Here is a 26,444-nt window from a genome sequence, read left to right on the forward strand (position 1 = left end):
AAAGAATGATATATTTACTATGAGAAATATCTTGGTGGCATATGTATGGAAATGACAGTATCTCACAATTTATCTCTGCTAGGTTGGCGCATTCTGCCAAACTTTAAGCAATACGCTCATGTTCATAATGTCCCTGTTGTGTGAGCCACACAACCTCAGATCTTTACTTCTACATTCCATGTATCACTCAGGCAAATTTGCTTGAGAGAAGCTAGTCATATGATTACACTTTGGGAAAAAGTGACACTGGAATTTGTTTAAAATTCTATGTGTGAAAAGCAACTTTAGGAAACTATTAAAATGGGAAGGGGATTTTAAAAGATATTGGGCAGGCACAAATTTCATAGTTCCTCTAGGGCAATAAAGATGATTTTCAAGTCAACAGTGAAGGGAACGGAGGTCCCTGGACAAGAGATATGTTGGAGTCCTAGAGAACCAACAGTCCAGACTGGAACAGGAGGACAGAGGACTCAGGTAAATGGAATCCATAGATTAATCATTCTTTAGTATGGCTGGGATGTTAAATTTCTGTCGAAGGGTTTGGTAGAACTGATAAGTATGCGGACAATTCAGCAAATGAAAAAAGTAGGAGATAATGTTTAACTTCAAGGATATTTTTTTAAGTTGTTCAAAAAGAAGGTAAACCACTGTACACTATTTGGCTCAGCAGTGAATTATATTTAAATAATTATAACAATGTAAACATTTAATGATGACAACAAAAAGTGATGCTGTATTGAGAGGATGGGTGGAAGGAAAAGGGAGGATTAAGATTACTAAAACTTTATCATCTTAAATATCATAAATGTTTGTAACTGAGAAACTAGAGATATAAGCAAAATGTGTCATTTAAAAGTGTAAAAGTTAATCCCATAGAAGAGGGTAGAAAGCATAACTGAGATAGGACTACTATTTACTGGTCTTCTTATAAACTTTACTGTACTATTTGTGTTTTGAAACTACCTGCATAATGCTTTGGTAAAAATAAAAATTAGTTGAAATTAATAAGAAAATCACAGATCCACCTTGATAAAGAAAATCATTAAAAAATTCTACAATGCTAACACAACTGGTACTACTATTTTGATACATCTACTTCCCACAGGATTTTCCTAAGTATTTTCCCTTCATTACATTAAAAATATGCATGTGATGTTATATCATGCTTATTCACTTAGTATTACAACCTAAGAATTTTTCCATGTTTAGCCTTTCTATAATCATCACCTTCAATGGCACACTATCACATTAAGTATATGCTCCAAAAACTACTTAACTAGTCCATTATTGGTCTGTTAATTCATATTCAATATTAACCATTATAAATAATAATAAATTAAGGCCTCTCTATCTATATATAACTTTTTTCAATAGTTTTTAATACTTCCCCAGGATAGATTCCAGTAGTAGGATTACTGGATTGAAATATACAAGATAAGTGAACTAATGAAAAATATGGGCAATACACAAGTATAATATCTAACAGTTTTCAGTGATTGTTAAATATTTACTGCCATCTGCAAATAACTCACAATTCCAAACTGCTTTATAAACGAGTAAAACCAATTGGTTTCCAAAAGTCCAATATATTGCTTTATTCCAAAAGTCACCAATGATGAAGAATTTAAAACATATACCAAACAAGTGGTAATATTAATATTAATTCATTAAATAAATATTTATTGAGTACCAATTATGTCCCAGTCGCTCTTCTAGATGATGGGCCACTAGACTAATATCCTATTTTAATAGAGCTTACATTCTAGTGGGAGACATAGGTAACAGACAAACAAAAATATAAAATAATATATTATAAAACTATGTGATATATTCTTAAGTGCTATGAACAAACTAAAGCTGGGTAATGTTGAAGTAAATGAATGAGTGGAGACACAAGGAACTATTTTGAATAGGGTGATCAGGGAAGATAACTCTGAAGAAGTAACATTTAATCAGAAAGCTGACTGAATGAGCTATATGGTCAAATGGGGAAAGAATGTTCCAGGCAGAAGGATGTGTAAGTGCAAATGTACTAAAGTGGAAAACAACTAACTTCAAGAAAAAAGAAGGCCAGTGTGGTTGGGAGGTGGTGAGATATGGAAAAAGTGGTATGAGATGAATTGAAAAGGTAGACAGGCTTACGTAGAACAGAGTAGGAGTTTTGATTTTATTCCAATGTATAATGAAGCTACTACATGATTTTGAGCAAAGGAGTAACATGAACTAATTCAGGTTTCAAAGGATTATGTTGGCTACTTTGTTGAGAATAGACTACAAATGAAAGATGATCACAGCTTGAATTAGAGTGACAGGGATGGTTAGTAGTGGTCATTTGGGATAAATATTTTAAGGGTAAATCTTATAGGACTTGCTGATAGATCAAATGGATTTATGATGGAAAGAGAGGAACCAATGAAATTTTGATATGCACAAGGGATGACAGATGGTGCTATTTCCTAAAATTGTAAAGTCTGAAGTAAGGGTAGTTTTGAGGCTGGGAAATCAAGTGGTTTTTTTTAATGTTTATTTTTGAAAGAGAGAGAGACAGAGAGAGAGAAGTGCAAGCGGAGAAGGGCAGAGAGAGAGGGAGACACAGCACCTGAAGCAGGCTCCAGGCTCTGAGCCATCAGCACAGAGCCCCACGCGGGGCTTGAACCCATGAACTGTGAGATCATGACCTAAGCCGAATTTGGACGCTTAACCCACTGAGCCACTCAGGTGCCCCCAAATGGTTTGTTTTGAATATTGTTTTACATTCCTATTAGACATTCAGGTAAATATATCAAGGAGGATATATTGCTTTATTCAAACTTATTAGATTATTAGTGATGTTGAGTATTTTTCCATATGCTTTTTATGGTCATGTTTTCTACTTTGTAGTATATTTGGTTTATGTCACTTTTATATTGGAGTCTTATATATTAATTATATTAAGTGGACATGTCAAGTTAACATATTTGTGCAAATTGTATGTGTTTTTTATTTTTACATTAGATTTTAAGGACAAAATATCTAAAGAATAAATTATTGGTTACTTTAATTGCAATTTATTTTATTGCTTTTAAGACATTGTCTTTCCAATGTTTTGATGAATATTCAATTTTATTTATTTTTTAAAAGTTATTTAACTTTAATTCCTTGGCATTCATTGGATTGTTATAATCTCACACACAAAATAAACTATAATTATTAATATAAACTATTCTAGGGATTCTTAATACTAAATAAAATGTTAATGCATTTTATTTATTTATATATTTTATTTAGAATATAAAATTCTTAAGAGAAAAGAACAGTTTTGTGCTTAATACAGTGAATGACTCTTGGTACCTGTCTTATACACATCCCATGGTTTAGTAGTTATCTTATACTACTCCCCTACAGTTTTTTCTTCAGGTGTATTTCCTGTAAGCAGCTCTCATAAGAGTATCTCAAACAATTGGTGAAATGAATAATTTTCACAAAAACAGCATTGCTGTGTTTATTTTATCTTTTGAATTCCTGATCTAGGTATTTTCCATTTTAGGACTCAAGAGTTTAAGCTCATGCCCTTCTACAATGACCAACAGTTGTTGAATACTTGCATTTTGGTACTTGTGCATTCTAGATCCTATTTTCATTATTCTTCTCATCATTTCTTTATCTTGGCTGTTTTAGAGAGTCTTACGTGGTCTCCTAGTCTATTTACTCTGTACACCCTTTCTTCTGCTGTTTTGCAAATGACTCTGTCATTTTCTACATTTCTTTAAATGCTTGGATATTGATTATATAATTAAACCTTCAGAAACACAAAGATTAATTAAGCAAAGTAAGGCTCAGAAAAACATTCACATCTACTAGATTTTATTTTAAACAAAGAGACGATTCTTTTTTTAATGTTTATTTATTTTTGAGAGAGAGAAAGAGAGCACACAAATAGGGGAGGGGCAGAGAGAGAGGGAGACAGAAAATGTGTCAGCACAGAGCCCAATATGGGGCTCGAACTCACAAACCAGAGAGATCATGACCTGGACTGATACCAAGAGTCAGACACTTAACCAACTGAGCCACTCAGGTACCCATCTACTAGATTGTTTTACATGTAGTATTTTAATCTCAGAATTGGTGACATGTGTTTAATGTTATATGTTGTGGAAATCTGGAGGATAATTCAAAGTGTTCTAGTTCTTAGACTGCATTACAGTTTCATTCATAAAGGTGGGTTTCTCATTATTTTTTATGTCTTACACATATTTTACAATTAATCATTTGCATGTATTCAATACTTAATAAAAATTAATCTGAGATTAGAAGTTACTACCTTTAGTAATAGAAATCAGGACAGAACTATGGACTCTAGAGTTCTGAGAACTTAAAGGCCACAATTAAGCATTAAATTTTGTTTCTATTGACCACAAAAAAGGGAATATTTACATAGTGTTTACTAGAGTATTGAAGTTAAATCAACATTTAATATTGAATTTATGTCTATGTCCTAAAATGTTCAGATATCTCGTGTAAAGTTTAGGTTTTTATTGTAATAATTCAAAGACTGACTTGAAAGCCAGGTTGAATAGTTGTTATTATTGTTGTTGTTGTTGTTTTGTTATGTTTTGTTTTGATTTCGGAGATCTTTTGGTAATGTCTTTTCCTTAAGTTCGTTTCCAAATGTGATAAATTAATGAGACAATGCGAAGGCAACAATTTGCTTCTTCGTCTACTCTTTTTCTAACTGTTCCATGGCTTTTAATTTACATTTTTATTTTAATTTTTAATTCTTTCTTTTTTTTAATTTAAATCCAGGTTAGTTACATATACTGTAATATATTTCAGGAAAAAACGTTAGGGTTTCATCACTTACATATAACACACAGTGCTCATCCTTCTTCTATGTTCAACTGTTGTGTATCTTAAACTTCACATATGAGTGAAATCACATGATACTTGTCTTTCTCTGACTGACTTATTTCGCTTAGCATAATACACTCTAGTTCCACCCACGTTGCTGCAAATAGCAAGATTTCATTTTTTTTTTTGATCACTGAGTAATATTTCATTGTGTATACATACCACTTCTTCTTTATCCATTCACCAGTGGGTGGACATTTGGCACTTTCCATACTTTGGCTATTGTCAATAGCGGTGCTATAAACATTGAGGAGCAATTGGGGTGCATTGGGGAGCATTGGGGGAGCATTGGGGTGCACCTTCTAATTAGCATTCCTGTATCCTTTGCATCAATACCTAATAGTGCAATTGCTGGTTCGGAGGGTAATCCTATCTTAAAGTTTTTGAGGAACCCCCATATTGTTTTCCAGACTGGCTGCCCCATTTACATTCCCACCAGCAGTGCAAAAGGGTTCCTCTTTCTCTGCATCCTCGCCAACACCAGTTGTTGCCTGAGTTGTTCATCTTAGCCATTCTGACAGGTGTGAGGTGATATCTCATTATGCTTTTGATGTGTACTTCCCTGGTGATGAGTGGTGTTGAGCATTTTTTCATGTGTCTGTTAGCCATCTGGATGTCTTCTTTGGAAAAGTGTCTATGCATGTCTTTTGCCCATTTCTTCACTGGATTATTTGTTTTTTGGGTGTTGAGTTTGATAAGTTCTTTATAGACTTCGAATACTAACCTTTTATCTGCTTTGTCATTTGCAAATATCGTCTCCCATTCCATCACTTGCCTTTTAGTTTTTCTGATGGTTTCCTTCTCTGTGCAGAAGCTTTTCATCTTGATGAGGTCCCAATAGTTCATTTTTGCTTTTGTTTCCATTGCCTCAAGAGACATGCCAGTCAAGTAACAAGTTACTGTGGCTGAGGTCAAAGAGGTTGTTGACTGTTTTCTCCTCTAGGATTTTGATGGCTTCCTGTCTTAGGTTTAGGTCTTTCATCCATTTCGAGTTTATTTTTGTGTATGGGGTAAGAAAGTGGTCCAGGTTCATTCTTCTGCATATTGCTGTCCAGTTTTCGCAGCACTCTTTGCTGAAGAGACTGTCTTTTTTCCCTTGGATATCCTTTCCTGCTTTGTCAAAGATTAGTTGGCCATACGTTTGTGTGTTCATTTCTGGGTTCTCTCTTCTGTTCCGTTGATCTATGTGTCTGTTTTCGCGCTACTACCATTCAGTCTTGATGATTACAGCTTTGTAAAAAAACATCTTGAAGTGCAGAATTGTGATGCCTCCAGCTTTGGTTTTCTTTTTCAGGATCGTTGTAGCTATTCGGAGTCTTTTCTGGTTCCATACAAATTTTAGGATTGTTTGTTCTAGCTCCGTGAAGAATGCTGGTGTTATTTTCATAGGGCTTGGATTCAGTATTAGATTGCTTTGGGTATTATCGACGTTTTAACAATATTTGTTCTTCCAATCCATGAGCATGGAATGTGTTTCCATTTTTTTGTGTCTTCTTCAATTTCTTTTCTAAGCTTTCTGTAGTTTTGAGTGTATAGATTTTTGACCCCTTTGGCCAGGTTCCTCCCTAGGTATTCTATGGCTTTTGGTGCAATTGTAAATGGGATTGATTCCTTGATTTCTCCTTCTACTGCTTCATTATTGGTGTCTAGATACGCAACCGATTTCTGAACATGGATTTTATATCCTGAGACATTGCGGAATTCACCTATCAGTTCTAGCAGCTTTTCGGTGTGGTCTTTTGGGTTTTCCACATAGCGTATCATGTCTTCTGCAAAGAGTGCAAGTTTGACTTCCTCATTGCCGATTTGGATGCCCTTATTTCTTTTATGTTGTCTGATTGCTGGGGCTAGGACTTCCAACACTGTGTTGAATAAACAGTGATGAGAGTGGACATCCTTGTCACGTTCCTGACCTTAGGGGAGAAGCTCTCAGTTTTTCCCCATTGAGGATGATATTAGATGTGGGTCTTTCATATTTGGCATTTATGATCTTGAGGCATAATCCTTCTATCCCTAGATTCTTGAGGGGTTTTCTCAAGAAAGCATGCTGTATCGACACTTTTTCTGCCTCTATAGAGAGGATCGTGTGGTTCTTATCCTTTCTTTTATTAATGTGATGTATCACATTGATTTGTGGACAGTGAATCAGCCCTGCATCCAAGGAATAAATCCCACCTGATCATGGTGAACAATTCTTTTAATGTATTGTTGGATCCGGTATGCTAGTATCTTCTTGAGAATTTTTGCATCCATGTTCATCAGGGAAATTGGTCTGGACTTCTCCTTTTTAGTGGGGTCTTTGTCTGGTTTTGGAATCAAGTTAATGCTGGCCTTGTAGAATGAGTTTGGAAGTTTCCTTCCATTTCTATCTTTTGGAGCAGCTATAAAAGAATGGGTGTCAACCCTCCATTAAATGTTTGGTAGAATTCCCCTGGAAAGCCATCCAGCCCTGGACTCTTGTTTGTTGGGAGATTTTTAATTAATGATTCAATTTCTTTACTGGTTATGTGTCTGTTCAAATTTTGTATTTCTTGCTGTTTCAGTTTTGGTCGTTTATATGTTTCTAGGAATTTGGTCGTTTCTCCAGATTGTGCAATTTGTTGGCATACAATTGCTCATAATATTCTCTTATTATTATTTGTATTTCTGTGGTGTTGGTTGTGATCTCTCCTCTGTCATTCATGATTTTATTCATTTGGGTCCTTTCCTTTTTCTTTTTGATCAATCTGGCTAAGGGTTTATCAATTTTGTTAATTCTTTCAAAGAACCAGCTCCTGGTTTCATTGATCTGTTCTACTGTTGTTTGATTTTGATATCATTGATTTCTGTTCTAATCTTTCTCATTTCCCTTCTTCTGCTGGTTTGGGGATTTATTTGCTGTTGTTTTTCCAGCTCCTTTAGATATAGGGTTAGGTCGTGTATTTGGGACCTTTCTTATACTTCCCTCTTATGGTCGCCTTTGCCGCATCCCAGAGGTTTTGGGCTGTCATGCTGTTATTTTCATTGGCTTCCATGTACTTTTTAACTTCTCTTTAGTTTCTTGGTTACCCCATTCATTCTTTAGTAGGATGTTCTTTAATCTCAAGTACTCATGGTCTTTCCAAATTTTTTCATGTGATTGATTTTAAGTTATCATAGTATTGTGGTCTGAAAATATGCAAGGTAGGATCTCGATCTTTTTGTACTTGTTGAGGGCAGATTTGTGACCCAGTATGTGATCTATTAGGGAGAGTGTTCCATGTGTACTCGAGAAGAATGTGTATTCTGTTGCTTTAGGATGAAATGTTCTGAATATATCTGTTAAGTCCTTCTGGTCCAGTGTGTCCTTCAAAGCCATTGTTGCCTTGTTGATTTTCAGCTTATACGATATGTCCATTGCTGTAAGTGGGGGTTTGAAGTCCTCTACTTTTATGATGTTGTTATCAATGAGTTTCTTTATGTTTGTGATTAATTGATTTATATATTTGAGGGTTTGCATTGGGGGCATAAACATTTACAACTGTTAGATCTTCTTGGTGGATAGACCCCTTAATTGTGATATAATGCCCTTCTTCATCTCTTATTACAGTCTTTATTTTAAAAGCTATTGTGTCTGACATAAGTGTGGCTACCCCAGCTTTCTTTTTGCGACCATTAGCATGATAGATGGTTCTCCATCCCCTTACTTTCACTCTGTAGGTGTCTTTAGGTCTAAAATGAGTCTCTTGTAAGCAGCATAGAGATGGGTTTTGTTTTCTTCTCCATCCTGATACCCCATGTCTTTTGATCGGAGCATTTAGTCCACTGACATTTAGAGTGAGTACTGAAAGATATGAATTTAGTGCATCGTGTTGCCTGCAGAGTTGGTGTTTCTGATGATGTTCTCTGGTCCTTTCTAGTCTTTGTTGCTTTTGGTCTTTTTTGTTTTGCTTTGTCTTTTCTCCACTCAAAGGGTCCTTCTTAAAATTTCTTGCAGGGCTGGGGCATCTGAGTGGCTCAGTTGGTAAAGCGTCTGACTTGGGCTCAGGTCATGATTTCATGGTTCATGAATTCGAGCCTGGCGTCAGGCTCTGTGCTGACAGCTCAGTGCCTGGAGCTTGCTTCGGATTCTGTATCTCCCTCTCTCTCTGCCCCTTCCCTGCTCATGCTCTCTCTCTCTCTCTCTCTCTCTCTCTCTCTCTCTCTTTCTCTCTCTCTCTCTCTCTCTCTCCATCTCTCTCTCTCTCTCTCTCGCAAAAATAAAAAAACAATTTAAAAAAATTTCTTGTGTGGCCGGTTTAGTGGTCACAAACTCCTTTAGTTTTTGTTTGTCTGGGAAACTATCTCTCCTTCTGTTTTGAATAACAGCCTTGCTGGATAAAGAATTCTTCCCTGCATATTTTTCTCATTCAGCCCATTGAATATATTCTGCCACTTCTTTCTGGCCTACCAAGTTTCTGTGGATAGATCAGCGGCGAACCTGATCTATCTTCCCTTAATAGGTTAAGGACTTTTTTCCCTTGCTGCTTTCATAATTCTTTCCTTGTCAGTGTATGTTGTGAAATAGACTATGATATGCCTTTGTGATGGTTGGGGTTTTTTGAATCTAATGGGCGTTCTGTGTGCCTCCTGGATTTTGATGTGTCTGTCCTTCCCCAGATTAGGAAAGTTTTCCACTATAATTTTTTCCCATTAACCTTCTGCCCCTTTGTCTCTCCTTTATTTCCTGGGACTCCTATGATTTGGATGCTATTCTTTTTATATAAGTCACTGAGTTCTCTAAGTCTTGTATCATAATCTTTTTCCTTTGTTTCCCTCTTGTTTTCTGCATCATTATTCTCAATAATTTTATTTTCTAAATCACTGAATTGCTGTTCCACTTTGTCCAGCCTTGCCATTGTGGCATCCATTGGAGATTGCATCTCAGTTATAACATCCTCAATATTTTCCTCACTAGATTTTATTTCTTGTGTCTCAATAGAAAGTGATCCTATGCTTTTCACACCCCAGCTAGTATTCTTCGTATGTAGTTCTAAGTTCTAGTTCAGACATCTTGCTTATATCTTGTTGATTAAGCCCCTTGCTGTTATTTCTCCCTATTCTTTCTTATGGGGTAAATTCCTTCATTTTGTCATTTTGGAGGAAGGAAAAATTAATAAAATTAAAAATTAAATTTAAAAAATTAAAAATAAAAATAATCAAGTAAAGGAAGCTATATCTTAAGTGTGTTTCAGTCTGCTTGTTGAAATATGCTTGATAGAATAGATGAAAATGGAAAGAATAGAAAAAAGGTAAGAAAGAATTTAAAAATTAAAAAATAATTTACATAATAGAATAAAATGAAGTTGAGATAATGAAGTAGAAAAAATTGGAAAAATGAAAAATAAAGTAAAAATATAAAAAATAAAAAATATTTTTTTCTTTCTGTATCCATGAATGAGGCAGAAAAGAAAGAAAATAAAACAATTTAAGCAAAAACAGAAGCAAAGAAAAACAAACAAACAAATGAACGAGCAAACGGAATGAAACCCAGGTGAAGTTACATCAAGTTCCCCTAGAATTCAAACTATGAAGACTTCTACAGTCCATACACCAAGCAGAAGGAGTGACTTGTGCTCATTCTAGGAGATGTGCTTGGAGGGTGCAGTTGGGCAGGTCCTGGCTGAACAGGTCTGTTCTCCAGTAGGTGGCACCGCTTAACTTCCTGGGGAGGATCAGTGTGGCTTGCATGCACATGCACGCATGCACATGTGTGAGAGAGGTGGAAATGAATTCACCCAGCTTCCTAGTCTCTGGCATAGGAGCTCTGAGCTCTCACTAATCCATGATCAAGCACTCCTCCTTTGTCTTAGGCCTCTGTCCACTCTCCTCCTCTATGCTGCACATGTCCAAGTTGTCTGCCTGCCAGGTAGCACCTCTCTCCAATTTTATCTCTGATGGGGTTGTGTTTCAAAACTCCACACTTCAGAGACCCTTGCAGCTTGGACCTGCACCGAGTCTCTGGGGGAGGGTCTCACTGAGGAACAGCCAGTTGCCGGCTTGACCCAGAAAACATTCATGTGATTGGGCAGCTGCAGAGGTTCAGAGATTATGGCAAATCACACCACACAACTGGCACAGGTTTCACCACACTCTGGCGTCTTTGTCCCAATACCAGGAAATGTGGCTGTTCTCTGGGGTCCACTGGGAACTTTGCCAGTGGGGAGGTTGTATGGCCTCTACCAAATGCATTCCATGCAGGGGAACTACTTCTCCCTCTGTGGCACATGGACCCCTCAGACCATGCTGCCTGCTCCTGGGGATTCACCTTCCCTCCTCACCTGATTGCCACCAGTCACTGAATTCCAAAACTTCAGACTCTCTGCTCTACTGTTTATAGGATCTTGGTGGTATTGACACCCTCTCTTTTCTTCCTGTCCATGGTTTTGGGGAACAGTTTTCCTGTTCAGTCCCTTCTGAGTGTTTTCATTCTTTCTTTCTCTTTCTCTACAGCTACTTTCAGGGGAGTGCTTTTCTTGCATGACCCCAATGTGCCGCACACACTCTCCCCCTTTGTCTTTCTCTGTCCTCTCTCCACAAAAACAGCTCCCTACCCTCTGCAGCTTTTCTCTCCCACAGTTCACCTCTCCACTCCGTGTACCTGCTGAGTTCTGTGGTGCAAGTTATGCAGATTGTTGTGTTAATCCTCAGATCAATTTCCTAGTTGTTCAAAATGGTTTGGTGTTGATCTGGCTGTGTTTCAGGGACAAGACAATCTCAGGGTCTCCGTGCTGCTCTGCCATCTTATCTCCTTCCCTAAATCACATCTTAAAGTTCACTGATTCTTTCTTTCATCTGTTCAAGTGTACAATTGAAAGCTTCAAGTGAAATTTCATTTCCATTACTGTACTTTTCATCTCTAGAATTTCATTTGGTTCATTTTTTATAATTTATACCTCTTTATTAATATTCTTTACATGTTTATACATTATTCTCCTGAAATCTTTTAGTTCTTTGATCATATTTTCCTTTAGCTACTTGAATATATTTCAACAGGTCATTTAAAATCCTTTTCTATTATGTCCAGTATGTTTGTCTCCTCTGAGATGGTTTTTCCTAAGTGTTTCTTCGAATGGAACATATTTCTTTTAATATTTATTTTATTTTGAGGGAGAGAGGGGAAAAAAGAGCAAGAGAAGGGGAAAGACTGAGAGAGAGGGAGAGAGGGAATCCCAAGCTGGATCCATGGAGCCTGATGCAAGGCTTGATCCTAATCTGGGAGATGATGACTTGAGTCATAATCAAGAATCAGATACTCAACTGACTGAAACACCCAGATACCTCTGAATGGACCATAATTTGTTGTTTCTTTTCATGCTTTGAATTTTTTGTTGAAAGCCAGACATCTTGAAAATTATAATGTTGTAATTTTGTTGCTAGAACTGATCTTTTTAGTGACTTATTAAAAATATTTATGTAATGTCTGTATTATTGGTCATGTGTGGTCTCTGAAGTCTCTGTTTTACTTTTTGTTCACTTTGTGTTTTAATGAATTACTTAAATGCCAGCAGCCATATAAAAGGGAAAGAGGGGAAAGAATTAAAATGAAAATAATTCTCCCGGTCTTTGCAGGTTGACTTTGTGCTGGAGCATTCTTTCAGTGTCTAACTAGATTATTTATATTTTATCTTATCTCTCACTTCCTGCTTGTGCTGAGCCCAAGAATCAGAGTTAAAATCTTAGGATCTTCTCAGGTCTGTTCTGAGCATGCATTTTTCATTGGCATGCACATGGCTTTCTCAATTCTCTGGTACATTAGGTACATTTTTAGTGCTATAATTCTCCAAAGAGTTTCTCTCCAAGAGTTTCTCTCCCTGGTCTTTATTCTCTGGATTCTGGTGTATTTATTTTTTACCTCAGTGGTAATCTTTTGCCTCAAGTGGCAGTGGGTTATTCATTTGCCCTTTGCTGTTTTGAGGAATGCCCTCTGGGTGCTGACATTTCTGCCCTGAGAGAGTTCTAAGTTACGCAAAATAAATAAAATATTTTAGGTAGCCCTCAGACAAGTTAGATAAGGCAAACACAGTAATTTTCAAATAAAAAATGCTCTGGTACCTCTGGAACCAGGGACTAGGGTGCCATTTTGGGAATTTGGGCAGTCATCTTAAGACTACTCTTTTGCTAGAGAGGAGGCTGGGTAAGAGCATGAAAATATCACAACACTTACCTGCCCTTTTTTAGTAGGCTTTTTCTTGATTCAACGTTTTCTTGTTTGCTGTAAGCTTTTGATTGCTTTACAGAGTTCTGACAAAGTTGATTCTGACTCTTCTGTTTGATTTTCCAACGTTTCTGTGGAGAGACAGAATCTTGAAGTTACCTGCTCTGCCATTTTTGCTGACACCACTCTGAAGATTTTTTTTTGTCTTTATTTTTCAGTAGTTTGACTCTGATAGGTCCCTGCACAGCTTTACTTGGGTGTATTCTATTTGGAGTTCACTCACCTTTTTGAATCTGTAGGTTTATTTTATTTTATTTATTTTTTGTTGGAAAATTGGAAAGTTTTCTGCCATTGTTTCTTTAAATATTCTTTCAGCTCCACTCTGTTTCTCCTCTCATTCTGTTAAAATGTTAGATATTTTGTTATTGTTATACAGATCATTGAAATTTTCCTCATTTTTTTCCAGTTTAATTTTCCTGTGTTGTTTAGATGGAATAAATACTATTGATCCATCTTCAAACTTACTGACTCTATTCTCTGTCATCTTCAGTCTACTATTGAGAAGTTTTTTTTTTTAATTTTGGTAATTGCATTTTTTTTAGTTCTATAATTTAAATTTGGAGTTTTGTACTTATATTTCTTTGCTGATATCTATTTTTCATTTGTTTTAAGAGAATTTGTAGTTGATTATTCAAGCATTTTTATGGCTGCTGCTTTAAAATGCCTTTTACATAATTTTAATATGTTTTTCATCTTAGTGTTATCATAAGTTGATTATTTTTCTTCATGCAAATTGTGAATTTCACTATTTCAAAGGGATACATGCACCCTATTTTTATTGCATTATTTACAATAGCCAAACTGTGGAAGCAGCCTATGTCCATCAATAGATGAATGGATAAAGAAGATATGAAATACACACACACACACACACTGGAATATTATTCAGACATAAAAAAGAATGACATCTTGCTATTTACAACAGCATGGATAGAGCTAGAGAATATAATGTTAAGTCAAATAAGTCAGAGAAAGACAAATACCATATGATCTTACTTGTATGTGAAATTTAAGAAACAAAACAAATGAGCAAAGGAAAAAAAAGGAGATAGAGACAAAACAAGAAACAGACTTCTAACTATAGAGAATAAACTGATGGTTATCAGAGGGGATGTGGGTTGGAGGATAGGGATTAGATAGTACAATCATTTAGCATAACACTCTCCAGTTCCATCCACGTCGCTACAAAAGGCCATATTTCATTCTTTCTCATTGCCAAGTAGTATTCCATTGTGTAAATAAACCACAATTTCTTTATCCATTAATCAGTTTATGGACATTTAGGCTCTTCCATAATTTGGCTATTGTTGAAAGTGCTGCTATAAACATTGGGGTACAAGTGCCCCTATGCATCAGCACTCCTGAATCCCTTGGGTAAATTCCTGGAGAGTGTTATTCTAAGTGAAATAAGTCATACAGAGAAAGACAGATACCATATGTTTTAACTCTTATGTGGATCCTGAGAAACTTAACAGAAGACCATGGGGGAAGGGAAGGAAAAAAAAAGTTAGAGAAGGAGAGAGCCAAACCATAAAAGACTCTTAAAAACTGAGAATAAACTGAGGGCTGATGGGGGGTGGGAGCGAGGGGGGGATGATGGGTATTGAGGAGGGCACCTTTTGGGATGAGCACTGGATGTTGTATGGAAACCAATTTGACAATAAATTTCATATTAAAAAATAAATAGTACAATCATCATGATGGAAAACAATGATAAAAAATAAATCATTTGAAAACAATACAAATAAATATACAATCAATCAACTGCCAAAAAAATGTGGGTTTCTTTGCTCTTGCTGTAATGAGTGATTTTTAATCGTATCTCAGACATACTGGTTATTATGTTAGATTTTCTTATTCTATTTAAAACTCCCAATAAGCAAGCCCTGACACTGTTTAAGTTTATCATGTAGATTCTGTTATACTCTTTTGGACTTTAATTCTATTAATACTTTAATTTTCTGAACTTTTGCAATGATATTCTAGTCTGCTTCATCCATGCCAAGCCACTGGGACTCCCACTCAATCCCTGATAGTGCCAACTGCTAGTGCAGAAGGTGATTCCTTGTGTTTGCACTCTGCTATTTTACCCATTTTAAGGATAAATAAAAACTTAATTTTGCATGTTGACAAATGGAGACAATGTTTTCCCTTTTTTTCTTACAGTTTTCCTATGAGAAAGCTAGGGGTTGTGAATTCTTTTTCTAAGCTAACTTTTTTGCTTTGTTTTGTTTTGTTTTTGATATACATGTATATATATTTTAGAGGCTTAGTAACTCTCTTGCCAGGTTACAGACAAGGAATGTTTTTTAAGTGTCTGGGAGTCATCCCTTTCAAATGTAAACATTTACAAAGATAGCAGCTCTAGCTCTTTGTCACAGTGTAAATTTAAGCTGGGCACCTTTCTCTCAGCTGTAACCATCTGCTTGTCACAGAGATGAGAAGTTTTAATATACCTTTGGAGAAATGCAATTAACTAAAACAAATGGTTACCTTAATTCCCAAGTAAACTTAGGATGAACTTTATTAAAGAATTAAGGCCTTTATTAACACCTTTATTAAAGAATTTGTAGCAAATGATGGTGTTAAGTCGTGTTAGAGAGGACTTGAGAACTTATGTACATAATGGGTTGTGACTGGCTGTATAAATAGGGTGGAATTTCTTTGACGTACCTATGAGGCATTATAATCCGGATATGCTTATTTCAAAATAAAACTTATTTCTGACTTTCCTACACTTTGGAAGATTCTCTGGGTTGGCAGAATTATTATTTCTCCAAAACTCTACACCCATGACCTGGTTATGATTATATGAATATTGAAATAAGACACACTTGCCAGAATTCAGCCAGGGAAAGTGCACTTCATCTCCAGGTGTTTAATTAGTTGGCATTCCAAATACATTAAATCCTCCTGAGTGATCTCTCCATGAACTACAGTGTACCAAATTCCACTTAATGTGTTATCCTGGACTTCTGCCACTGTGAAACAGAAATACCCTGTAACAGCAAAATAACAACTCAGTGAATAAATGCACATCTGAAAGAGGAAATGTAAAACAAAAATGCTATTAGTTAGAGGAAATATATTTTTTACTCTTACACCAAATCAAATTATCAAAATCTGCCTTTATTTTCTAATTTTGTTTTATTTGCTCCACATTAAACTTATATTTTAGTATACTCTCAATAGTACTTTTAACTTTTGACTTCTCAGTCATAATTAAAAGCAGGTGATACTTGGGAACATATGATCTGCTGTAAGAATTGGAGTTTGGGTAAAATTCTGCATAGGTTTTGTATTTGTATTATGCAGCTGGATGCTTATGCCATGTATTACACAAAGGTTCTAAGAAAAATTACTTTGAATTTTTGATATGGAAATTACTGGAAAATAAATTGCCATAAAATTTAGATTTTTTCAAATTAAGAAAATCTACGATTTGCTCTAACAATTTTTTGGAGAAATATTTTTTTAATAACGATTATAGATGAAATATGCTCACAATCTCTTCCCCTTTATTAAACTAGAATGTTTTTTAAAAAAGCATGTAGGGGTGCTGGATGGCTCAGTTGGTTGAGTGTTTGACTCTTGATTTTGGCTCAGGTCATGATCCCAAGGATTGGGGTTAAAACCCCACATCAGGTTCCCTGCTGAGCATGGAGCCTGCTTAAGATTCTCTCTCCCTCTGGGGCACCTGGGTGCCTCAGTTTGTTAAGCGTCCAACTTCGGCTCAGGTCATGATCTCATGGTTGGTGAGATCAAACCTGGTGTCAGGCTCTGTGCTGACAGCTCAGAGTCTGGAGCCTGCTTCAGATTTTGTGTCTCCCTCTCTCTCTGCCCCTCCTCCACTTGTGCTTGCTCTCTCTCTCTCTCTCTCTCTCTCTCTCTCAAATATAAGTAAACATTTAAAAAAATTAAAAAAAGATTCTCTCTCCCTCTCCCTGTGCTCCTCTCACCCACTCGTATTCTCTCTCTACCAAAATAAGCATTTAAAATTAATTTAAAATTTCATGAACATTATTCAAATGTTTGCCAGTCACTTTCATGATATAAAATCTGAATTTTAAATAAAAGAGTATTAGAGAAAATTCCAGTTACTGAAAAATTGAAAAAAATTAATTTTATAATAAGAATGAGACAAATGCTCAGTACAGAAGCATCCTAATGCATCCTAATGGCAAATGCTAATTCCCAGGGTCTCTTTGGTGACCATAAAATCAGTACTCGTGTAACTTTTATTTGCACAGTACAGAATTTAGAATTACAATGAGTACAATGGGGCACTGGGAAGACTATGTAGTGTTTTGTAAATCATAAAAAGTTGTATTTAGTCTAGCTGTAGAGTTAAGTATCTTAAATACTTTCTAATTTTATTGACTATATACTCTTCTGGAAAAATGATAGAATGTATATAGATGCCAAGGATCTCCTCTTAGTAAAACCTGTAAAATTGATATGAAAAAGGTCTATGTATTCCATTGGGTTGAAAAAATTAGAAATTTATTTATAATCCTGGCAGAAGTTGATACAATCTTCTCTTTATGAGAGGTTGGGTTCATTTATTTTCTGTGACCTACATAGTCATTTCTCCCAGCTCCTAGAGTAACTCAGGTTTCTACCCCGGCCTACTCCATAGTTGATGCTATTAGTAGCTCAGTGGTCATCAAAGAGCCACACCCTGGAGTCTGATTTGCCTCAGAATTTTTTAGGTAGTGAGGTTGAGCCCCTAACATATCCCCCTGCCCTTGCCTTTCTTTAAATCTAAAATGTGAGTTTATTTATCAAGGATGATTCCAATTGACCACACCAAAATGTACCTTTGAGTTCCTTGGTCTCTCACCTTGAGAGAGAAACTATAATTTGTTGAATCACTGCTGTGTGCCAACAATCTATGCATGCTGCAGGAAATATGCTTTGAAAGCAATAAATAACAGACTTGATGTTGGAGAAAATTGAATCAGTGGTGCAAAGGACAAAATTTCGAACAAATATGAGAATACAGACCAAAAAATAAAGGAAGGAAAATGGGGGAAAGTAATGGATACAGAAGATAGATTATAAAGGTCCAACTGGCAGATAATAGGTATTACTAAAGAAAAGAGAAAAATGTATTTTTCCAAATAATCAAAGAATAAAACTGCTATTGCATATTAGCTGTACATGAAGCAAGTGAAATTAATAGACAAGAATATATAGTAGTAAAACATTTTCAGTATAATTTAGAAGAGTAGTTCAGTAATGACCAAAAGACAGCCTAGGGGAAAAAGAGAAATTAAACCTGCTGGAAAGGGTAAATAGGAAGATAATACAAAGTTGCAAGTGGGCTATGTGGGCAGAGCTCTTGCGGATGGAACTTCAATCAGAGACCAAGTGTGCATGGGGAGGAGTGAAAGAGCATACACTGAGTCCAGTTTGGCCAAATATGGAGAATAGATGGGCATATAAGAAAATACATAACATAGAAAGAACATAGTCTCAGGAGTAAGAGACTCAGATATTAAATATTGTCACTTCTGCTTGCTACCAATGATACTGTCGATATTTACATAATTCCATAGTTCAGCCTAGATATAGATAGATAGATAGATAGATAGATGATAGATAGATATAGATAGATATGTAGATAGATAGATATAGATATATAGATATAGAAAAAGATGATATAGATAGATATAGACAGAAAGATAGCAGATAATACCAATGCAACAACATTTTTGAAGAGGAGAGCCAGCATTCCAGTTGTGGATACCTGCTTCTGAAGGGAACAGAGAGATCCTTGCTACCAAAGAATTGCGTTTGTTTGCTTTAATTTATCTGGGGGTTTCCTAAAAGACTGATGCGAGACAGTTGCTTTTGTTTCACCTTAGAACTCTTTCAGGGCAGAAAAGAGGCTAAGCAGACAGCATTCTTTGAACACATTGAAAGGCAAATGAACAATTTGCTGCCATCTGGGGCAAGGGATTATAAGGGGCAAACAATTGACATGATGAAAGTCTACTAGATGAACTTGGGAATTACTTTCAGGAATAAAGTCTTGAAATGTTCTCCTGTATAACAGAAAATCTAGCAAGTGAAATGAATGCCGAGAGAGGAAGAATGGTCAGAAAACCTGAGATAACCCCAGGCTTTCACCCATGGCTGGGTTCTAGGCTCAGTACAAGCTGAAAATGAGGGTAAATTTACAGTTGTAAATAGAGTGGCTAAATTTGCAAGTGTCCCAAAACAGAGGCATTTTGTAAAAACTGGAAAATATTTTTGTTTTATATTACTATGCTTTAAGGAAATTTTTGTCAAGCCCCTAGCTATCCACAAACCAAAGGAACTGAGGCTTCATAGACCAAAGACAACTAAAATATATTTAAAATATAATTCAAAAAGTAATTAAATAAGCCAAAATCTACAACCCACAGCAAGTAACAACAAACCTTGAAAAAGGGAAAGATTCTGACTACCAAACTTACTAAATTATGACATTCAAAACAACAGTATTCAACAAAATTTATGAGGCATGCAAAGAAAAAAAAAAAGGACGGATTGGGGCACCTGGGTAGCTCAGTCAGTTAAGCATACAACTCTTGATTTCAGTTCAGGTCATGATCTCACAGTCATGATATCAAGCCTCACACCAGGCTCCAAGCTGGGTTTAGAGTCTGCTTAAGATTCTCTCTCTCTCTCCCCCACCCCCTTTCCTCCTCATGCTATCTAAAAATAAAAATAAAAATAAATAAATATTTAAAAATTATGAACCAAAGGAAAATAACATATTAACAGAAACATTCCTTGTGGATAGTAGACATTTAAATTACCTGACATCAGCTGTGTATTTCACCAAATATTTTCGAAAAGTTAAAGGAGACCATGGACAAAGAAATGAAGCCAGAAGAATGATGTTCTAACAAATAGAACATATTAATGAAGAGATAAAATTATTAAAAAATAAAGTAGAAATTCTGTATGTTAAAAGTACAATAAGTGAAATGACAAAATTATTAGTACTTCAATAGCAGTTTTGAGCAGCAGAAGAAGCAGCAAATTTGAAAATTCACAACATACACCGACAAGGAAAGAATTATGAAAGCAGCAAGGGAAAAAAGTCCTTAACCTATTAAGGGAAGATAGATCAGGTTCGCCGCTGACCTATCCACAGAAACTTGGTAGGCCAGAAAGAAGTGGCAGAATATATTCAATGGGCTGAATGAGAAAAATATGCAGGGAAGAATTCTTTATCCAGCAAGGCTGTTATTCAAAACAGAAGGAGAGATAGTTTCCCAGACAAACAAAAACTAAAGGAGTTTGTGACCACTAAACCGGCCACACAAGAAATTTTTTTAAATTGTTTTTTTATTTTTGCGAGAGAGAGAGAGAGAGAGATGGAGAGAGAGAGAGAGAGAGAGAGAGAGAGAAAGAGAGAGAGAGAGAGAGAGAGAGAGAGAGAGAGAGCATGAGCAGGGAAGGGGCAGAGAGAGAGGGAGATACAGAATCCGAAGCAAGCTCCAGGCACTGAGCTGTCAGCACAGAGCCTGACGCCAGGCTCGAATTCATGAACCATGAAATCATGACCTGAGCCCAAGTCAGACGCTTTACCAACTGAGCCACTCAGATGCCCCAGCCCTGCAAGAAATTTTAAGAAGGACCCTTTGAGTGGAGAAAAGACAAAGCAAAACAAAAAAGACCAAAAGCAACAAAGACTAGAAAGGACCAGAGAACATCATCAGAAACACCAACTCTGCAGGCAACACGATGCACTAAATTCATATCTTTCAGTACTCACTCTAAATGTCAGTGGACTAAATGCTCCGATCAAAAGACATGGGGTATCAGGATGGAGAAGAAAACAAAACCCATCTCTATGCTGCTTACAAGAGACTCATTTTAGACCTAAAGACACCTACAGAGTGAAAGTAAGGGGATGGAGAACCATCTATCATGCTAATGGTCGCAAAAAGAAAGCTGGGGTAGCCACACTTATGTCAGACACAATAGCTTTTAAAATAAAGACTGTAATAAGAGATGAAGAAGGGCATTATATCACAATTAAGGGGTCTATCCACCAAGAAGATCTAACAGTTGTAAATGTTTATGCCCCCAATGCAAACCCTCAAATATATAAATCAATTAATCACAAACATAAAGAAACTCATTGATAACAACATCATAAAAGTAGAGGACTTCAAACCCCCACTTACAGCAATGGACATATCGTATAAGCTGAAAATCAACAAGGCAACAATGGCTTTGAAGGACACACTGGACCAGAAGGACTTAACAGATATATTCAGAACATTTCATCCTAAAGCAACAGAATACACATTCTTCTCGAGTACACATGGAACACTCTCCCTAATAGATCACATACTGGGTCACAAATCTGCCCTCAACAAGTACAAAAAGATCGAGATCCTACCTTGCATATTTTCAGACCACAATACTATGATAACTTAAAATCAATCACATGAAAAAATTTGGAAAGACCATGAGTACTTGAGATTAAAGAACATCCTACTAAAGAATGAATGGGGTAACCAAGAAACTAAAGAGAAGTTAAAAAGTACATGGAAGCCAATGAAAATAACAGCATGACAGCCCAAAACCTCTGGGATGCGGCAAAGGCGACCATAAGAGGGAAGTATAAGAAAGGTCCCAAATACACGACCTAACCCTATATCTAAAGGAGCTGGAAAAACAACAGCAAATAAATCCCCAAACCAGCAGAAGAAGGGAAATGAGAAAGATTAGAACAGAAATCAATGATATCAAAATCAAACAACAGTAGAACAGATCAATGAAACCAGGAGCTGGTTCTTTGAAAGAATTAACAAAATTGATAAACCCTTAGCCAGATTGATCAAAAAGAAAAAGGAAAGGACCCAAATGAATAAAATCATGAATGACAGAGGAGAGATCACAACCAACACCACAGAAATACAAATAATAATAAGAGAATATTATGAGCAATTGTATGCCAACAAATTGCACAATCTGGAGAAACGACCAAATTCCTAGAAACATATAAACGACCAAAACTGAAACAGCAAGAAATACAAAATTTGAACAGACACATAACCAGTAAAGAAATTGAATCATTAATTAAAAATCTCCCAACAAACAAGAGTCCAGGGCTGGATGGCTTTCCAGGGGAATTCTACCAAACATTTAATGGAGGGTTGACACCCATTCTTTTATAGCTGCTCCAAAAGATAGAAATGGAAGGAAACTTCCAAACTCATTCTACAAGGCCAGCATTAACTTGATTCCAAAACCAGACAAAGACCCCACTAAAAAGGAGAAGTCCAGACCAATTTCCCTGATGAACATGGATGCAAAAATTCTCAAGAAGATACTAGCATACCGGATCCAACAATACATTAAAAGAATTGTTCACCATGATCAGGTGGGATTTATTCCTTGGATGCAGGGCTGATTCACTGTCCACAAATCAATGTGATACATCACATTAATAAAAGAAAGGATAAGAACCACACGATCCTCTCTATAGAGGCAGAAAAAGTGTCGATACAGCATGCTTTCTTGAGAAAACCCCTCAAGAATCTAGGGATAGAAGGATTATGCCTCAAGATCATAAATGCCAAATATGAAAGACCCACATCTAATATCATCCTCAATGGGGAAAAACTGAGAGCTTCTCCCCTAAGGTCAGGAACGTGACAAGGATGTCCACTCTCATCACTGTTTATTCAACACAGTGTTGGAAGTCCTAGCCCCAGCAATCAGACAACATAAAAGAAATAAGGGCATCCAAATCGGCAATGAGGAAGTCAAACTTGCACTCTTTGCAGAAGACATGATACGCTATGTGGAAAACCCAAAAGACCACACCGAAAAGCTGCTAGAACTGATAGGTGAATTCCGCAATGTCTCAGGATATAAAATCCATGTTCAGAAATCGGTTGCGTATCTAGACACCAATAATGAAGCAGTAGAAGGAGAAATCAAGGAATCAATCCCATTTACAATTGCACCAAAAGCCATAGAATACCTAGGGAGGAACCTGGCCAAAGGGGTCAAAAATCTATACACTCAAAACTACAGAAAGCTTAGAAAAGAAATTGAAGAAGACACAAAAAAATGGAAACACATTCCATGCTCATGGATTGGAAGAACAAATATTGTTAAAACGTCGATAATACCCAAAGCAATCTAATACTGAATCCAAGCCCTATGAAAATAACACCAGCATTCTTCACGGAGCTAGAACAAACAATCCTAAAATTTGTATGGAACCAGAAAAGACTCCGAATAGCTACAACGATCCTGAAAAAGAAAACCAAAGCTGGAGGCATCACAATTCTGCACTTCAAGATGTTTTTTTACAAAGCTGTAATCATCAAGACTGAATGGTAGTAGCGCGAAAACAGACACATAGATCAACGGAACAGAAGAGAGAACCCAGAAATGAACACACAAACGTATGGCCAACTAATCTTTGACAAAGCAGGAAAGGATATCCAAGGGAAAAAAGACAGTCTCTTCAGCAAAGAGTGCTGCGAAAACTGGACAGCAATATGCAGAAGAATGAACCTGGACCACTTTCTTACCCCATACACAAAAATAAACTCGAAATGGATGAAAGACCTAAACCTAAGACAGGAAGCCATCAAAATCCTAGAGGAGAAAACAGTCAACAACCTCTTTGACCTCAGCCACAGTAACTTGTTACTTGACTGACATGTCTCTTGAGGCAATGGAAACAAAAGCAAAAATGAACTATTGGGACCTCATCAAGATGAAAAGCTTCTGCACAGAGAAGGAAACCATCAGGAAAACTAAAAGGCAAGTGATGGAATGGGAGACGATATTTGCAAATGACAAAGCAGATAAAAGGTTAGTATTCGAAGTCTATAAAGAACTTATCAAACTCAACACCCAAAAAACAAATAATCCAGTGAAGAAATGGGCAAAAGACATGCATAGACACTTTTCCAAAGAAGACATCCAGATGGCTAACAGACACATGAAAAAATGCTCAACATCACTCATCACCAGGGAAGTACACATCAAAAGCATAATGAGATATCACCTCACACCTGTCAGAATGGCTAAGATGAACAACTCAGGCAACAACTGGTGTTGGCGAGGATGCAGAGAAAGAGGAACCCTTTTGCACTGCTGGTGGGAATGTAAATGGGGCAGCCAGTCTGGAAAACAATATGGGGGTTCCTCAAAAACTTTAAGATAGGATTACCCTCCGAACCAGCAATTGCACTATTAGGTATTGATGCAAAGGATACAGGAATGCTAATTAGAAGGTGCACCCCAATGCTCCCCCAATGCTCCCCAATGCACCCCAATTGCTCCTCAATGTTTATAGCACCGCTATTGACAATAGCCAAAGTATGGAAAGTGCCAAATGTCCACCCACTGGTGAATGGATAAAGAAGAAGTGGTATGTATACACAATGAAATATTACTCAGTGATCAAAAAAAAAAAATGAAATCTTGCTATTTGCAGCAACGTGGGTGGAACTAGAGTGTATTATGCTAAGCGAAATAAGTCAGTCAGAGAAAGACAAGTATCATGTGATTTCACTCATATGTGAAGTTTAAGATACACAACAGTTGAACATAGAAGAAGGGAAGCAAAAATAACATAAAAATAGATAGGGACGCAAACCATAAGAGACTCTTAAATACAGAGAACAAACTGAGGGTTGCTGCTGAGGTGTAGGGTGTAGGGATGGACAACATGGGGATGGACATTAAGGAGGATACTTGTTGGGATGAGCACTGTGTGTTATATGTAAGTGATGAAACCCTAACGTTTTTTCCTGAAATTATTATTACACTATATGTTAAGTATATAATCTTACTTGGAATTTTATAAATTTCAAACACAAGATTTTGCTTGTAGAAGCAGGTTTTATAGAATACCCTTACCACAAAAAGACATTACATGTCCCTCAAACGATAAGTTAAATGTAATATAAATAATTCAATGAAAAAAATCATTGGGGAGCAGTTGATAGTAGGAAACTATCAAGCGCTGTGATCTAGCTAATAGATGACCATTTTTCAGCTCTGCCAGAAATGTAAAGCGGTAAACACATGTAATTTTGTCCATTTTTTGAGAAAAGTACATGTCTCATATATTATGTGGTATTGCATATTTGGATACACAGTTAATTAACACACACTTTTGTCACCAATATTTTCTTATTTAAATGAGACTTCATTTTAGGCAATACATAGCATTTGCCTTGCCAATTTGCAACATCTAATAGTAGTGATATCTGAATTATAGATATTTGAATTAAATGCTGCTGTAAAATTCTTACCATGTTGTAAATTAGATGGTTCTATGTTTAAAGTATCAATGGTTGATATTGTGTAAATCTTTCAGCATCTAGAATCTGGAAGCAATTGGTATCTCTTTTTGCAATTGCAGTTTAAAACATTAATACGGTATGGGTCTTGAAAAAAAGAGTTTGTCAGCTATTTTCTTCTCATATGCTTATGGAGAAGCCAGTAACATCTTAAGGTTCCTCTAAATATTTTGTAATAAATGAGTGAAGTGTAAAAAAAGATGTGAATTAAAATTATCCAGTGACTTGTCATATATACGAGATCCTGAATAAAATTAACATAAAATATTTCAACAGAATTCATGGAGGACCGAAGGCAATGGGATGACATTTTTAAAGTGTCAAAAGAAACAAACCCGTCAATTAAGAATACTGTATCTGGCAAAAAAAATCTTCCAAAAATAAAAACATTAATACATCCTCAGATGGAGAAATTCTGAGGGAGTTTATCACTAGTAAACCCACCTTACAAGAAATACTAATGGAATCTGTCAGGCTGAAATAAAAAACACTAGACAGTACCTCAAAACAATATGAAGAAGTAAAGAACAATGGTAAAGTTAACTACACAGGTAAATATAAGAGCCGATAATATTGTATTTTTAGTTCATACCTCCTATTTTTATTTCCTATATGAGTTAAAGTACATATATATAAAACTAAGTATGAATCATGTTAATGGCCACATAATAAATAAACATGAAACTGATGTAATAACAATGGTAAGAAGAAGGAATAAAGCTGTAAAGGAGCAGAGTCTTAATGCTATTGACGCTAAATCCATATCAATTAAAACTAGAGTGTTATACCTTTCACAAATTTGGGATATTAAATGTAATCCTCATAGTATGCATAAGAAAATATATTAAATATTATATAATATATAAATATATAAGAAAACATATTAAAACTGTACGTGAAAGAAAGGATGGATTAAAAATAGAATCTAACTATATGCTGTCTATAAGAGAAACACTCTGAATCCAAAGATACAAATAGCTTGAAAGTGAAATGATGGA

Source organism: Panthera pardus, unplaced genomic scaffold, assembly GCF_024362965.1.
Source record: "Panthera pardus isolate Hobbes unplaced genomic scaffold, ASM2436296v1 HiC_scaffold_27, whole genome shotgun sequence".
NCBI lineage: Eukaryota > Metazoa > Chordata > Mammalia > Carnivora > Felidae > Panthera > Panthera pardus.